A 16,187-nucleotide genomic window follows, 5' to 3' on the forward strand; every position below is an offset into this window, starting at 1 on the left:
AGTCAATTGAGACACTCTCCCATGGACTGGTTGGTATCGATAAGGGCTCCAGTTGCCCTGCATTCTTCTTCTACTCCACCTTCTCTTGTTAAAAAATGAGACAAGTTCGAGTATGATTAACCATATCAGCAAGTATGTGTGACGAATAATACCTTTGCTTCAGAAATTCCAAAGTGTGATGCCATCCTGGATTCCCGGTCTACATGGTATCATGACACTTGCCCAACAGTGTCTTCCTTAGATCTTCAACTAGTGGCACATAGAGTCAGCTACCATGGGTTATCAGAAATCCATCTTCTATTTATAATTGGCAACCTTTGACCTCTTCCATTAGCTTTATGAGGTTCTAAGTCACTAGATTTTCAACAAGATTCTCCTTGATAGGCTCCCCCATCATAATGGTAATTGTAATTATTGTCAAATGAGTCACCGTTTGTAAGGCTACTAGCTCAACCTTCCTACTTAGTGCATCTGCAACTTGGTTCATTCACCCTACCTTGTACTTAGATAAGAAATCAAACTCTGCCAAGAACTCCTAGCATCAACCCTATTTGCGTGATAACTTCGGCTATATAAAGAAATGGCTAATAGTCAAGTTATATGTTTTCACCATGAATTTCGATCCAAGTAGGTAATGTCACCATGCATGGAGACAATGAATCACCACTAGCATGTCCTTCTTTTGAGTAATTTACCTACATTCAGCTTCCCTAAGCAATCAACTATCATATGCAATAGGATGTCCCTCCTATAACAAGACTCCTCCAAGGGCATAGTTTAATGCATCTATTTTTACCTCCAAGGTTTTATGATGTTTGGACGAGTAAGTACCATATTAATTCTTCTTCAATAGTTCATTTAAAGGTGCAGTCCTCCTTAAATACCCCCTCCACAAACATTTTTTTAGTAATTGGAAAGATCAAGAAAGGAACCCAACTCCTTCATTGTCATTGGGATCTTCTAGTCTCGAATGGCTCTCACCTTTTCCATAACCATCTTTATATTACCTTATTCAATCACATGACCAAGGAAATTTATGCTTCGCCAAGTGAAATAACACTTCTATTTCTTTACATATAGATTGTTCTCTTTCAGCACGTCTAACACCTTCCGTAGATGCTCTTTCTGTTCCTCTAGAATGAAACTGTAAACAACTATCTCATCTAGATATATCATGATAAACTTGTCAAGACAATCATGAAATACCTAGTTCACGAAGGTATAGAATGTCAGATGCATATTCATCAACCCAATTGGCATCAGCATGGACTTATATGCCCCATACCATGTCACATAAGTCATCTTCAGTACATCCCATTATATCATCCTCACTTGATAGTAATCCGAGCCCAAGTCAAGTTTGGTGAAGTACTTTTTATGACTCAACTAAGAAAACAAATCAACAATTAATGGAGTAAGGTACTTGTTGCACAGGGTAATCTACAAACGTCAATATGCCCCCATCACGTTTCCTTTGAAATAGAACTGATGCTCTAAACGGTGCTTTGGAAGTATGAATATATCCCACTTCTAATAATTTATCAAGTTGTTTTACTAGATCTAATAGCTTTAGAGACACAATTTGATATTGTCACGCCCCGAACCCTGAAATGGGACCCAGGGGTGAATTAAGTAACATAACCTGTCTCTATATCAATATAAAACATACATGATACCATATACCAGAGGGTCCGTCCCCGTGGGGTAACGGATGCCTTATATACATACATACACATATCCATACTCATCAACATACGCAGCGAAATACGGTTTTTCTTTACATCAAACTGTACCATACCAAAGTCTATACCATATGAGGTTAAATATACCTACAAATACTATACATACCACGGGTGTCTACAAAATCCATCAAGACAACCCGGTTACAAAATTTGTACCTATCAGGTACTAACAATAGCTAAACACACCCCCACTTCCGGATGCTAGGATGCTAGTTTCGGCTACCCAAATGACCTGAAAAACATTTGTATATATATTCGAGGTGAGACACCTCTCAGTAAGGGAGAAAACAGGTCATATCAGTGTGTGGCATACTGGTGTCATTTTCATACTTTATAACACATTCATACGATATAGTTTGAAACAATACGTATAGTTTCAAAATAAGTTCCATACATTTCCATACAATTCCATACAGTTCTAGTATTTTCACAAAACCATTCCAGTTCATACGATACTCAAATACGTACATACATACATATGGTCAGTGTCGTCACACTACTCACAACTACACAAGTCACCTAGTCTCACAGCGGTTACGTTCCAACACATTAAACTACGAAGGTTTCCGACTCAGGCCCAATAGTGAATCCATTGCTACATATGCAACTACACAAGGTCACCTGGTCTAACCCGATTACATTACCATGTGCAAACTACGCTGCATCAACCTAGGCCCACTATGGTCCATTGCTACATTCGGTGACTAGTCGAATCATACTGGTGATATTTCGCACCCTGGATATAGAGCCGGCCACTCTTGGTGATATTTCGCACTCCGGATATAGAGCCGGCCACTCTTGCCCACGGTAGTTAACCGTTATAGGGCACAACGTATGGTAGTTAGCCGCCCCTAGTTGTTACAGCGTACAGTAGTTAGCCACCCCTAGCTGTTATGGAGTACGGTAGTTAGCCGCCCCTAGCTGTTACGGCGTACGGTAGTTAGCCGCCCCTAGCTATTTCGACATACGGTAGTTAGCCGCCCCTAGCCAATTTCTACAAAACCTAGAATCATTTTGGAACTCACGTTCCTATACATTTCAGCGTATGGTAATTAGCCGCCACATAGGTATTTTCACAAATACCTGGAACATTTACAAACATCCATACAAACATACCACACTGATTTGGTTTACGGCAAATCCTATCGTTTATAGTTTCAAGTATACAGTTTATGCAAATATGGATTACGGTCACCTCAATAATATAGTTTAAACACATCCAACACTTTTCCAAGAAAAATAGAGATGATACCTAAAATCCCCAATTTTTCCGAAAACTGTAACCCGAAAATCCCGTGTTTTTACCTGATAGATTTCCCGAAATAAGTAGTCAAAACATATATACGATCATAGCCTATAGGCCTACCGATCCAGATTTCAAAAATGGACTGATATAAATAGAATCCCTTTACCTCAACCCGAAACCAAACCACGAACTCTACAGCCCTCAAACTACGAACCGAGACTCCGAAATCTACAAATCACAGTACTAAAAATGCTTACGATCCATACTACTATACATATACCGAATCAAAAATGAAAACCGAGCCTTACCTCGATTTTGGCCCGAAACCTAAGAATCTCCAAAACGAGATTCCGATCCATAGAAGTTGTAGAGAATCCTTCCACGATCCTTGTGATAACCTCGGATTTTCGATTCTCTCAATGATTGGCGAGGAAATCTAGAGAGAGAGAGAGAGAGAGAGAGTTTAGAGAGAGAGAGAGAGTAGAGATTTCTTAATGAAGAAGAAAGAGAAAATTCCTTTTATACCCCTTTGACCTGACCGATTTTCGTCAACGAAAAGTGCCTTTGTCGATGAAAAGTCAAGGATTTCGTCGCGGATGTCGGCAGCCTCGTCGACGAAGTTTGATATTTCAATTTCTCCAGGACCCTCGACTTCTCCTCGTTGACGAGTCACTGAATTTAATTGACAAAAAGTATACTACCTTCGTCTACGAAATCTGGCTTCGTGGACGAAATCTGCAGAAATCCATTTTATATTTTTCAGGTTCTTACAGATATGACCCCTTAGCAAGTGGCTTCACTCTTGAGAACAACTTAATCTCATGCTCCACACCTTATCGTGGAGAAAATATATGAGGTAGCTTCTCCAACATCACAAATTTGTATTCATTCAACACATATTGGATGGTCATAGGTAGTAGGCACTAGCTTTTGGCCTACTTCTTCATCTTCCACTAGCTTAGCTGGATATGTCTATTCACCTTTCTCAACCTCTTGTTGATTTGCATGGCTTAAAGAGACTTCTCATCATCACCTTTCTTTGTAATGACTTGCACCATGCAAGGGTGGTCTCCCATCAGGCAAAGGGAACTAGAAAACGGCGTCGATAGTGCCTTGGTCTCCCTTAGGAATTCCATTCCTAGAATGACTTAGAAGTTATCTAGTCGCACAATTGTGAAATTTGTATGTCCTACTCACTAGCCAAGCTTCACAGTGACTTGCTTGGCTACTCCCAAAGTAGGCTAAGCTATGAAGTTAACCACTTTTATAACACCTCGACCCTTTACGTGGCCTTGGAGTGCTACTAATCCATTCGTTTACCTAATAATCCACATTCTAATATCATTTATGCAGTGAAAAATATAACTATAATCTTTTAACAAATATAATACTAGAGTTTTCTAAATTTATCTGCACACCATAATAAACCATGCTTCCACCTGTATTCACATATATACATATCTCCAAAACATAACCTACACTTCCAATATTCACAAACACCAGTAGTTTCACAAACATCCATTTCTCAAAAGACTTAAAACATAAAACATAAAATATTTACATCCCAAAATATTATTAATATTATACCATTTTCCTCAAAAGTTCTATATTGGCTTGAGCTCTCTAAGCTCGATCTCATGGAGGTCCTAAAAAAGATAAGTTCATATTCGGGTAAGACACATCTCAGTAAGGGAATAAATAATATATTAAAACAGTGTGTGGTCAATATGAGGTTTGTATATAACATACTATTCATCATTTGCAAATCATTAAGATAATTTCTTAAATCATTTTCTAATCCTATTCAAACACATGTAAGGTATTCTACCCACGAGATAACCTAAGGATATGGGTGATTACTCGAGCATACAAGTAGCACCCCTCTGCTTTGATACATTAGGCAACCCAAAAGTCACAGCAGAAGCATATCAGGGCACTCACCTTACTCAATAAGCCCTCAAGTGAAAGATTAATCTCATACTCACACAGCTTATACCAAAAGTTTATCGGCGAAGGCTCCCAAAAATAGAGAAATCTACCTGCCTATACAAGTAGTTTCCCTCTGGCCTATCACATTATGCAGCTTAACGCATGCTACACCTGATATAACTAGGGCACTCGCCTTTCTCAGCAAGCCCTTAGGCAAAGAGTTTGCCTCGCCCAAACATAACATATTCTATTAGCATAAATACTGATAATACCATAATCCATTATTTTGTTTGTCATTATTCTGTATTTCTCAACTGTTCATGTTTCCATCTTTTACTTTTCATTTCATTTCATTTCACTTTACATGGCTCTTTCCCATTTTACATTGTTCACATTTCACATTTCATTTCCATTTCATTCATTTCCATTTTCATTTCATTTCACTTCATACTCAGCATCTTCCAGCTGTTTTACCCAGTATCTTTCAGCTGTTTTACCCAATATTTTTCAACTGTTTTACCCAACATCTTTCAACTGTTTCACTTAACATTTTTTCAGCTGTTTGGCCAGTATCTTTCAGCTGTTTTACCCAACATCTTTCAGCTGTTTTATCCAGTATTTTTCAGCTGTTTTACATGGTTGCATTAACACTCATATGCAACATATTTCATATAACATTTTCATGCTCAGTTCATTTTCTGTATATCTTGCATCTCATACATATAACATATTTCTACACAACATTCCTATTTACTCATGCCACACCATTTAGCAGTAAAATTCATAACTATTTCCTATAAAAAAAGTCAACCCACATTTAACATTCACATACTAGAAAAAAATACCTTTAATTTCTTACATAATTACTCTAAAAGATATTTCACTTTCATCAGTTCAATTTCCCATATAAGTATCTAATAAAACAGCCCTAGGCTCAGAAAGCATAATTTAAAGGACTGATATTTTAAACCCAAACCGAAACATATACACGTATATATAACACAACTCATTTTCCATTAAATTCATAAAAATTCTGGTTTAATATATATTTTTCCCCTTACCTGATTTCCTGAACTATGCTGGCAGGATCACGAAAAATACCTGTGGCGCTCACCAAATCCTGAATCAAAAATCCTAATTTCATTAAATAAATCCTAAATAATATACTATTTTAATATTTCCTAGGGCTATAAATTCCAAATAAATAGTTATACCCTCAAATATAACCAATTTACCTAATTCCCTAAATCTCACTCTCACTTTAGAGTGGGGCCTAGAAAACCCAAATTAGAAATTTACTCACGCCAAAATGACGACAATTGCGACTAGGATCGTGTGATGGTGCCCGATCGTCGATTTAGCGGCAGATTTAAAGAGAAATTGAGAAATTAGGAAAAAACTTGTCTTACCCTAGGAATGGTGCCTACGCCGCTCCAACGACAAATTAGCTCCAATAGAAATGTTGGTGGCGAAGTTAGGAACGCAACGGTACCTTCTGTCTCCCAATCAGGCAAATATCTGTCGAGAAAATAAAGTGAGAGAGAGAGAGAGAAAGATGGAGGAGTGAGAGTGATGAAGGGACGCTAAAAGAGAGAGAAACGGAGACTTGCGCAGGACTTCTGAACTTTTTTTTTTTTTTTCCAATTCCAATTGCCTGAAACTTCTTTTGGAGCTTCAGGATGCTTTTGATTAACTATATAATATATTATATTAATATATTAATATATTATATTATATAATTTAATTAATAATAATAATTAATTAGTTAATTTTTATTTTAATTAATTCATTAATTAATTTTTTATTTTTATTAATATTTACTTATTTTTTTATTTTTTTATTTTTTTTTGGATCACTACAACTTTCATGGATCCTAAATCTTTCTCCAAGAATAAGTTGAGTCTCTTTACTTCTGCCTGTGAAAGAAAGTTATGGGTAGTACCAATATCAACCATAGCATGTGTGTTCTTCCCATTGATCCTCAAGTCAACAAACATTAGCCCGTTTTTGTGGAAATTTTGGTTATTTCTTCTGTCTCTCCAATGCATTCACAAACCACATTGCACCCATCTTTGGGGTATCCTCCTCGTCCTCATCATCCATAATGCCCCCTCCACAATGGAAGCCTGTAAGGCGTTGAGTGATGACTTATGCAGACACTCAGCAAATTTCTAGGGTCCTCGACATAAGAAATAGGTCATCTTACCGTTACCATTAGGTGCGTTGAATGCCTAAGATGATGAAGCTTCTTTAGAAAATGACGCCTTGCTATCGGCTCCCCCACTTTTTGGTTTTTCCTTCTTCAAAAACTTTCTCCCATTTCCACCTATGCGACTCTTTTTGGACATTGCAAAATTCTCTATAGTGTAGTCATTCAAGCATTTTGGGGCAGCTTATGTTATACATAAGTCTTGAAACCTCTATTTATAAATTTATGTCCTTGCCCACGATTTTAACCCTTTACAAAATAGAACAACTTGTCCCTCTTTAACATGTCTTGGATCAATATCGAAGCATAAACGGTTTCACGTATTTTTTGATTAGGCTATTGTGCTTAAGGTCTCTCAGCTTTCGTTTGACATTATACTCAACGTTCTTAGGAAAGAATTGGGTCTTGGGTTCTCTCTTTAAGTCTGCCCAACAATCAATGACACTGCATCCATTCTCCATCTTATTGTACTTGGTACACCACCACAATTTAGTATCACCAACCAAGTACATGGTTGTAGTATTCACTTTCACCTATTCTGATTCCATCCTCATAACATAAAGATACTACTCCATATCAAGCAAGAAGTTTTCCAACTCCTTGGCATCACAGGCACCCCCAAATATTTTGGGTTCTGGCACCTTGGTTTTGTTTAACTCAAGGGTATTAAAGTTTCTTAAAGCAACAACCATCAAGTTTACCTTTGCACTCAGATAGCCATCTAAGCCTCCAAGCTCTTTACTATATGGTGAAGGTCCTTTGACATTTCCACTATGAACTATATTGACGCTTTTTTTATGGCTCCAATTTATCAACACATTCACAAGTCGGGTCATCTCTATGGCCGCATTATGAGTTGTCTCTGGCTGTGATTCTAGCACCTCAATTCTTTTAGTATTGGTGAGCATGATCTCTTACCAAAGTTTCAGAATCTCACAACTAAGACAACTAAATTCACCCAAAAATTAACAATGCACTTATACCAACAGTTATGGGTCGAGTATTTCACACCTTTATGAAAAGGTCGTGCGGCGCTAACTAAAGCATTCTTGCTTAACTAGTGAGCCAAAAGTTTACTATGATTTACTAGCATAACACATTCATAGCAATTGAATGCAATGTAAGTGGAAGAGATAAGCAATTTATGAGAGTAATGACAAACAAGTAATAAATATCAAAGCAAAGTAATTCATTAAAGTAACATCTCCATTAACAACGTGTACCTAACTAGAGAGGCAAGTTGACTAAATATGATTACAATGATTAGTGAACTTTATAGATTGATAAACAGTCACCCCCTAAAGAGCTTTCTATACTAGTCTAGCTTTGCCATTAGCAAACATCAAACAAAGTCATACTTCTATTTTTACACTAAAACAGAAATACGCTTAAGATATAAACCTAGACTAGCATGTACATGATGGTAACCCATCTCATGCACACGAGGCAAAATCTAAACAAGTGTTGAAGGGGCTTGACTAATGGCCCAATATAATAAAATAAATTAAAATAAAAAGAAACTTGGTCCTGCGGGCGGGCAGGTTGCACCCAAGCGAACGTTCTCACGCCAAGAACAACACGGGTCTGTGACCCTGTGAGACCGACGTACAAAAATGTAATGTCCCAGAACTTTTCAGTGAGATGATCGATCAGAAGTTGATTTGCAGATTTGCAATGCATATGTAAACGAAGACGCGGGGAGGCAAGGTACATATACGCTTAGCTGCAAGCAGAAGGCATTTTTTTATAGAATTTGTTCAGTATATGAAAAAAAAATAGTGTTATATCCCGATGGCAATGCATTGCAGTGAGTTAAAATACCTTTTTTTTAAAAATGATTTCCAGTAATTTGTCTGCTGAAAAGTTTATTGATCCGTCTGGTATACGAAATGGATGAATTCCATATTTTGATATTGTTCATCCATTGGTGGATCGTCGCTGATTCACTGGCAGGATTTATGAGCATAGGCCAGTTCTTTGAGTCTCCACCCGTTCGATAAAATTCCTGAATGAGAGTACCTCTGAGGATTGTTTTGTTAATGAAATATGAAGATAGAAGGATGCCAAGGTCATTGATTGACTACACAGACAAATGAATTTGTTTTGATCCCCTGTTCAGGGTTTTATCATTTTTTAATACATGTATATATCTGTACAAAAAAGAGAACTCAGAATTCAAAAATTTTTAACAGTAGCTATCATGAAGAAGAAAAAGAAATGGGCGCTGAGTCATGACAAATGCATTCAGGATTGTGGATGACCTTCTTTCTATTTATGTCCAGTTTGGAGCAAAACAAACAAAACCTGCCGCATAATGCTTCCTCTTCTGACTCATCTTCATCCTCAGCATCACTGTCCTCGAAGTCTTCTGCTGTTTCAGTAGTTTCCTCGGCCACAACCCTCCCATCATCAAAGCTTCTGTAAAGAAATCCTGCTGATGGAAAGATCATAAAAAGAAGTTTGTTGGTGTTTTGATCATACCACTTCCTCCCTTTCTTCCAAAACATAAGTGGTGCAAGGACCATTCCTGCTCCTACTCCGCAACCCAACCCACTAACGATGAACTGCCAATCAGACTCTTGAGAATTCGGCAATGATGGTGCTGGCACCACTGGGGCTGGGCAGCCTGTACTCAAAGGAGGCCCACATAATCCTGCGTTTCCTACAAAGGAAGTGTTTGAGAATGACTGAATTTGGGTGCTTCTTGGGATGGCTCCCATCAGTCGATTATATGACAGGTTCAAGAAAGAAAGGAATGTAAGACTGGCAAGTTGTATCGGTATCTCCCCTGTCAGCTTGTTCTGTGAGAGGTCCAATGACTCGAGCTGTTTCAAGTTCCCCAGAGATGCTGGGATTTCCTCTGTCAGAGCATTGCGTGATAAGTTCAGAACATAAAGGGATGTAAGGTTACCTATAGTTTCTGGTATTCGCCCTTGGAAACTATTGTTTGAGAGATCTATGGAGGTGAAGACAGTTAGAATCTTTACAAACTCCATCTCTAATCCTTTGACCGTAACAGACACTGCATCCTGGTAGTACAATTTATTAAGTTCCAGAATTTCAAAACGCAGGTGATTCAACTCTGATTGCGCTTCATCCTTATAAAAAATCATTGCCTTCCAACTTAAGAAGCATTTGGGATGCAAAGCACCACTAAAGTTGTTGGAGGCCAAGTCAATTATTTGAAGTTTTGGCCAGCTGTTATGGCTCCCTCTACATCTTATATTTCCATAAAAATTGTTTGCTCGCAAAATAAGGACACGGAAACTCGACACGTTCTTCAACCAACATGGAAAGGCATCCTTGATCTTGTTGTTTCCAAGGTTTAGAACCTCTAATGTTGTGCAATTGGCCAGAGATTTAGGAAGCTGCCCTTGTAGAAGATTCGCATTGAGATCAAGCGTTTGTAGCTGGCAGTTGGCCTGAAAATTTTCTGGAATAGTCCCCCAAAGTTTGTTTCTTCTTAGATTCAGTACTCCAAGATTCGCACTCAGTTCAATTAAACACAGTGGAATTGCCCCACTTAAAGAATTGTTGGACAAGTCTAGAACTTTAAGAGAAGTTGCATTGCACACTGATGGAGGGATAGTTCCGGTCAGGTTATTGCTTGAAAGAGAAAAGAAAAAAACCAAGGTTAGGTTATTGCCAATGTCATTTGGGATTGAAGAGTTGAATTGGTTGCTTGAGTAATCTACATAGCTTGCAAATTGTGGTAGTGTTGGGATTTGTCCATGGAGGCGGTTGTTGTGCAAATCAAGGACAGCGATGAGGTCGGGCATTTGATAAGGTTCTTGCAGCTCCACTAGGAGATTACAAGAAAGATTTAAATGATACAAACTTCCTTTACCAATTTTCCAAATCCATCCAGGTATTATGCCCCTGATTTGATTGTCTGAAAGGTCTAAGTGGACCAATCTGGATTGATTCCTTAGATCCGGAAAGGCTCCCAGATTGCAAGAAGCCAATTTTAACAAGGTAATCTGGGGAAATGGAGAAAGAGCAGAATGACTATTGCTTACATTGATGGACAAGGAATTGTATGAAAGGTCGAGGGTTGTAAGATTTCCAAGCCCACGAATTTTATCTATGTGTATGCTGCCAGTGAAGTTGTTGGAAGAAAGCTTGAGGATGTTGAGCTTTTTGAGTTCAAACACAGACGCGGGGATAGGCCCAAGTAACTTGTTGTCACTGAGATCAAGGGTATCCAACACCATTGAGATTGCACCTGAAAAATCAACAAGTTCACCCTCGAATTGGTTGTTGGAAAGCAGAATTTTCTGCAGTGATGAGAGTCTGAGCAGAGATGATGGGATGCTTCCATACAGTGAATTTTCCGCCAAGTTAACATATGCAAGATTCTGAAGGACTTCCCAGTGAGTGGAAGCAATTGAACCCGTTAAATCATTGTTTGAAAGGTCAATATGGTTGAGGTTCTTGGACACATGAAAAAACGGGATTGAACCATTAAACTTGTTTGATGAGAAATCTGCATAAACGAGTTGGGAAAGTTCTTGCACCGAATTTGGGATTTTTCCTCTGAAATTGCAATTTGAAAGCTCTATCCTGGTCAACGATTTGAGTTCACCAATAGAATAGGGTAAGGTCCCTAAAAAATTAGTAAAACTAAGCACTAGGGCACGAAGGGATCCATTTTGAGGTAAATCGGGCAAGTAACCATTAAGCAGTTCATTATCTGATAAGTCCAGTATCTGCAATGTTGGCACCTGGAAGATCTTTGGTGGAAATGTTCCAGACAAGTTACATCTACTGAGACGCAGTGAAGTTAAATTAGTAAAATTCGCAAAGAATGCTGGAACTGAAGTGGACAGAGTGTTCTGCTGAAGGTGGATCACTGACAGATACCGTAGCTTCAGAAGAGAAGGCTCAATGGGGCCTGAAATGTAACAATTGGAAATGCTAAGCACTTGCAAATTAGGCAGATGAGAGGAAATGGCGTGGCACCAATCCTGTCCTGTGGCTGATATGTTCACGCCATCGAGATAGAGTGCTGTGAGCTTGGTGAGATTCCGAGCAATCCTTTCCAGATTTGGATTCTCAAGTTTCAGTGAAGGACCTTCCGGGAAGGAAGCTGCTGAGAGATCAAGAGTAACCAACGATTCCATCCTTGAAATCCCAATTGGAATTTGCCCTGCAAAGCCTGCATTGGACAGATTCAGATAACTCAAACGGGTTAGATTCTCAAAGCCAGGAGGAATACCAGCACTATTGAGCGCGTTGCCGGCTAAACTCAGTCTCTGGAGATGCTTCAAACTGAAAAGACTGGAATTCTCAATTCCTCCGGAGATCGATTCGCCACTGAGGTCGAGAGCGATAACGTGACCAGCTTTCCAAATCACTCCACCCCAACTGGAGCAATTGGAGCTTTGATCCCACCTCACCAGCTTGGTTGAAACGGAAGAATTGAACGCCAGGGCTCCCTTCAACTGCAGCAACAACTGCCTCTGATCCTCCAGACATTGACCCCTGACAAGAGCTACTTCTACACCCAACAAAATTATGCAGAAAAATATCGACCAAAGCCGTGAAAAGGGTGGAAATCTCATTGATAGCCGTTGCCGGAGACGCCCATAAGACTGAAAGAAGAAGAGGTGGCGAAATTGGCGGCGCCTGTGGGAGCTTGGAATCCCAGGAACTCGAAACCGAGCTTTTGAGCAGCAGGGTCGACCGGAGCTTGATGGAAAGCAGTGTGAAGAAGAAGAATGAAAGAGGAGGACGGAAATGGCCAGGTGGTCAGAAGAAGAAACGCCGTCAAAGTAAGCCGCGCGGTGTGGACTTGCCTTCTTTCTAGTAGTTGTGAATTTCTGGTTGGCGCGTTGGCTCGTCGGGTTTTGGCATGGGTTGAAGTTTGAACTCTTCAAAGCATAGAAAAATGAAAATCAGCCAACGACCCGGTCACTCTCAATGACTCAATGAGGGCTTGTTTAAGAGAGTTGACACTAAGCCTGCTCCCCTGTATTTACTGCAGAACCAACCATGGGCCCATTCTGTACAGTCTCTGCTAGTCTAATTTATTATTAAACTAGCTGCCTGCGTGCCGTGTGCTCTACAGCCGTAGTTTTACTTTTAATATATAATTTATTAACTATTCATAATTTAATAATTTTATTTATTTTTATTTAAAACTTGAAAGGAAGGGATATTTTAAGAAAAATTATGAAAAAATGCAAGTTGGAAACTGCCACCCTTCTCTTCCAGAAATTATCATGTAGAGATTATACTAGTTTTCAAGCAAACACTTGACTTTCCTAAATTTATAATTTTTAGATAAGGGCTAGTTGAGATAATGGAGAATTACTAATAGCTTTTTCTTTAATAATTTTAAATTTTAAATTTTTGAAACTAGTAGAAGCGCAATTTAGGAAGGAAGAGGAATAAAATGCAAGTTGAAAATTGCATGCACTTCACTTATCGTAATATAATGGGAATAAGTTATGATCTTCACTTAGTAGTAACATTATGTAACAAGATATTTAATGATTTTTGTTGGGGATGTGGCTCATATTCAGAGTGTATTACATGTATCAGAGAAAGCTACGTGAAGCGAGGGACAATTGTATGAGAAGAGGTTTTAGGCAGTATGCAGGAAGACCTTTGCTCAGCACAAAATCGTCATTGGTTTGGTCAAATTGACGATTTCCGTTGGCGTAGATTACGTATTTTCAAATCGGGAGCTTGTAGATTGGGTTTATCTCGAGGATTGCTACATATATAGTTTAGATATACTAGAACACTTTTGTACGCATTATATTGTTTTATAAACATCATTATGTAACCATAGATAGGACTAAGCTTCAAGTAAGCTTCAAAAATTGTTGTTTTGACATTGATCATAGTAAAACCGAGCTTTCTGCTCCCATAGACATAGGCTATTGATGAATCACGCAAATATTGTGCGTTCTAGTTGTGTTTTTTATTCTTCTTATTATTGTTCGATTGCTTCTTGAGTATATTTCATCATCGAGTGATTGCATTAGTGGTTGTTGATTGTTTCGTGTTTGATTGTGTGCTTCTGTTGCACCTGTTCAAGTTGAACGAACATCAACAAATGGTATCAAAGCTATTGGTTCTACAATGGTTGGGGTCTCTTCGATTAAATTCGATGTGAATAAGTTTGATGAAATTGGTAATTTCGAGCTTTGACAACAAAGGATGAAGGACTTGCTAGTGCAGCAAGGATGGTGAAGGTGTTATACAGAAAGAAGTCGGACGACATGAACGACGCAAGTTGGAAGGAGCTTGAAGCAAAGACGGTTTCCACAATCAAGTTATGTCTGGCCAATGACATGTTGTATCACCCCATGGATGAGGACTCATCGATAGAAGTTTGGTTGAAACAGGAGCGCCGATACATGTCTAAGTCAATTTCGAACAAGTTGTATCTTAAGCAAAAGTTTTATTGGCTTAAGATGACAGAGGGTTCGGATTTGACTCAGCACATCAACACACTTAATAAAATCATTAGTGATCTGGGGCGAGTTGATGTGAAGTTCGAGAATGAGGACAAAGCGTTGATGCTGCTGAATTCTGTACCTATGCCGCCTACATATGAGAATCTAGTTATGAGGCTGATTTGGGGGAAATAAACCCTAGAGTTGGAGGACATCACAAGTGCATTATTGGGGTTCCATCAAAGGGATAAGGTCAACGATGAGGGTTTACATGGTGAAGGGCTCATGACGAAAGGTAATCAGGATCATGGAAGAGGCAAATCTTGGAGTGGACCTAGTGGTAATAAAACTCAATCCAAGAGGAAAAAGCATGTTCGTTGTTTTAAGTGCAGGAAACTAAAGCGCATAAAATTGGAATTTCCGAAGTGGGAGAAAGGAAAGGCAAAAGCTCAAGGGGGTTCATCAAAATCTATGAATGTAGTTGAAGTAGGGGACTTGGGGAGCAGTGATGGTGAGATGCTTACTGTTTCATCAGGTTCAGAACGCCTCATGGGTTTTTAGATCCTAGAATCGGGATGTTCTTTTCACATGATGCTCAACAAAGCCTGGTTCACCGCTTATAGGTTGGTGAGTCCTAGTTCCATTCTGATGGGAAACGATGCGGTTTAAAAAGTTATCGAAATGGAAGGATATTAGGATCAAGATGTATGACGTTGTGGTAAGGACATTGTGTGGGGTAAGACATATACCTGATCCACGAAAGAATGTGATATCATTAGGTGCTTTGGATTGTGACAAGTATAGTTACAAATCCAAAGGCGGGACGATGATGGTGTGTGATGGCATATTAATGGCGATGAAGGGACAGACGATAGCAAGGAATCTATATGTACTACAGGGTAACACAGTTGTAGGTGGAGTTATAGTTGAGAGTTTTGAGTCAGGAAATATTTTTTTGTGTGATATAATCACACACAAAACGGTGGGTATTCTTAACTACATTGGTATGAATGTTTAGGGACTTGTGAGGGCAGCATCATAGGTGGGACATGGATATTTCATGAGGTTATCATAATAGGTTTTGGGGTATCTCATGCAACATGAGTTGGAGTTGTTTTCCATGTGTAACTTGTGGTTGAGGTGGAGTACCAAACCAGGAGAGAGTTTCTTACGTCAGATATTGTTGCTGAGTATGTTGGTGTTCAAGAAGTTTTGTGAGCAGCGCATGGTGTATGCAAGGCTTACAAGGGACTTCTTGATGAAACCAGCGAGTATAGCATGTCTCTCAGTTAATCGATTGCCAAAAGTATCACTAGATGGGAGATTTCTAGGAAAGGCTTAGACTGGTTGTACGGTAGACTTTGGAGGTCCAGCTATGCACGTTTCTAGTGAGGCGAGATCTAGGCTTGTTGTTATGTCTGTATAGTGCATCTTTCTGGTATATAAGAAAATGAGTTCAAGCTGGGTGATCCAATGGCAAACAGGGTGGCGATTGGTGGAGACATCGTTTTAACTGTTAAAACCATGGGTTAATGTACTCAGGTAGATAAAGAGAAACAGATGTCAGAAAGCTACAATAGCAGTAATGAGCATGTTGTGTAGGTGGAGTTAAAGACTTGGGGCAGAAGTGCAAGGAGTTCTAACGCAGGAGA

The 16,187-nt window shown here is 39.0% G+C and overlaps 1 long non-coding RNA gene across 1 annotated transcript; it reads left to right on the forward strand.

The window, feature by feature from the left end:
* The first annotated feature begins 8,648 nt into the window (after positions 1-8,648).
* On the forward strand, positions 8,649-14,094 carry LOC131168551 (uncharacterized). Its single transcript, XR_009140328.1, has 2 exons — positions 8,649-8,833; positions 13,673-14,094. It is a non-coding gene; the product is annotated as an uncharacterized LOC131168551 (long non-coding RNA).
* Positions 14,095-16,187: the final 2,093 nt, after the last annotated feature.

This window comes from Malania oleifera, chromosome 11 (assembly GCF_029873635.1).
Source record: "Malania oleifera isolate guangnan ecotype guangnan chromosome 11, ASM2987363v1, whole genome shotgun sequence".
Taxonomy (NCBI): Eukaryota; Viridiplantae; Streptophyta; class Magnoliopsida; order Santalales; family Ximeniaceae; genus Malania; species Malania oleifera.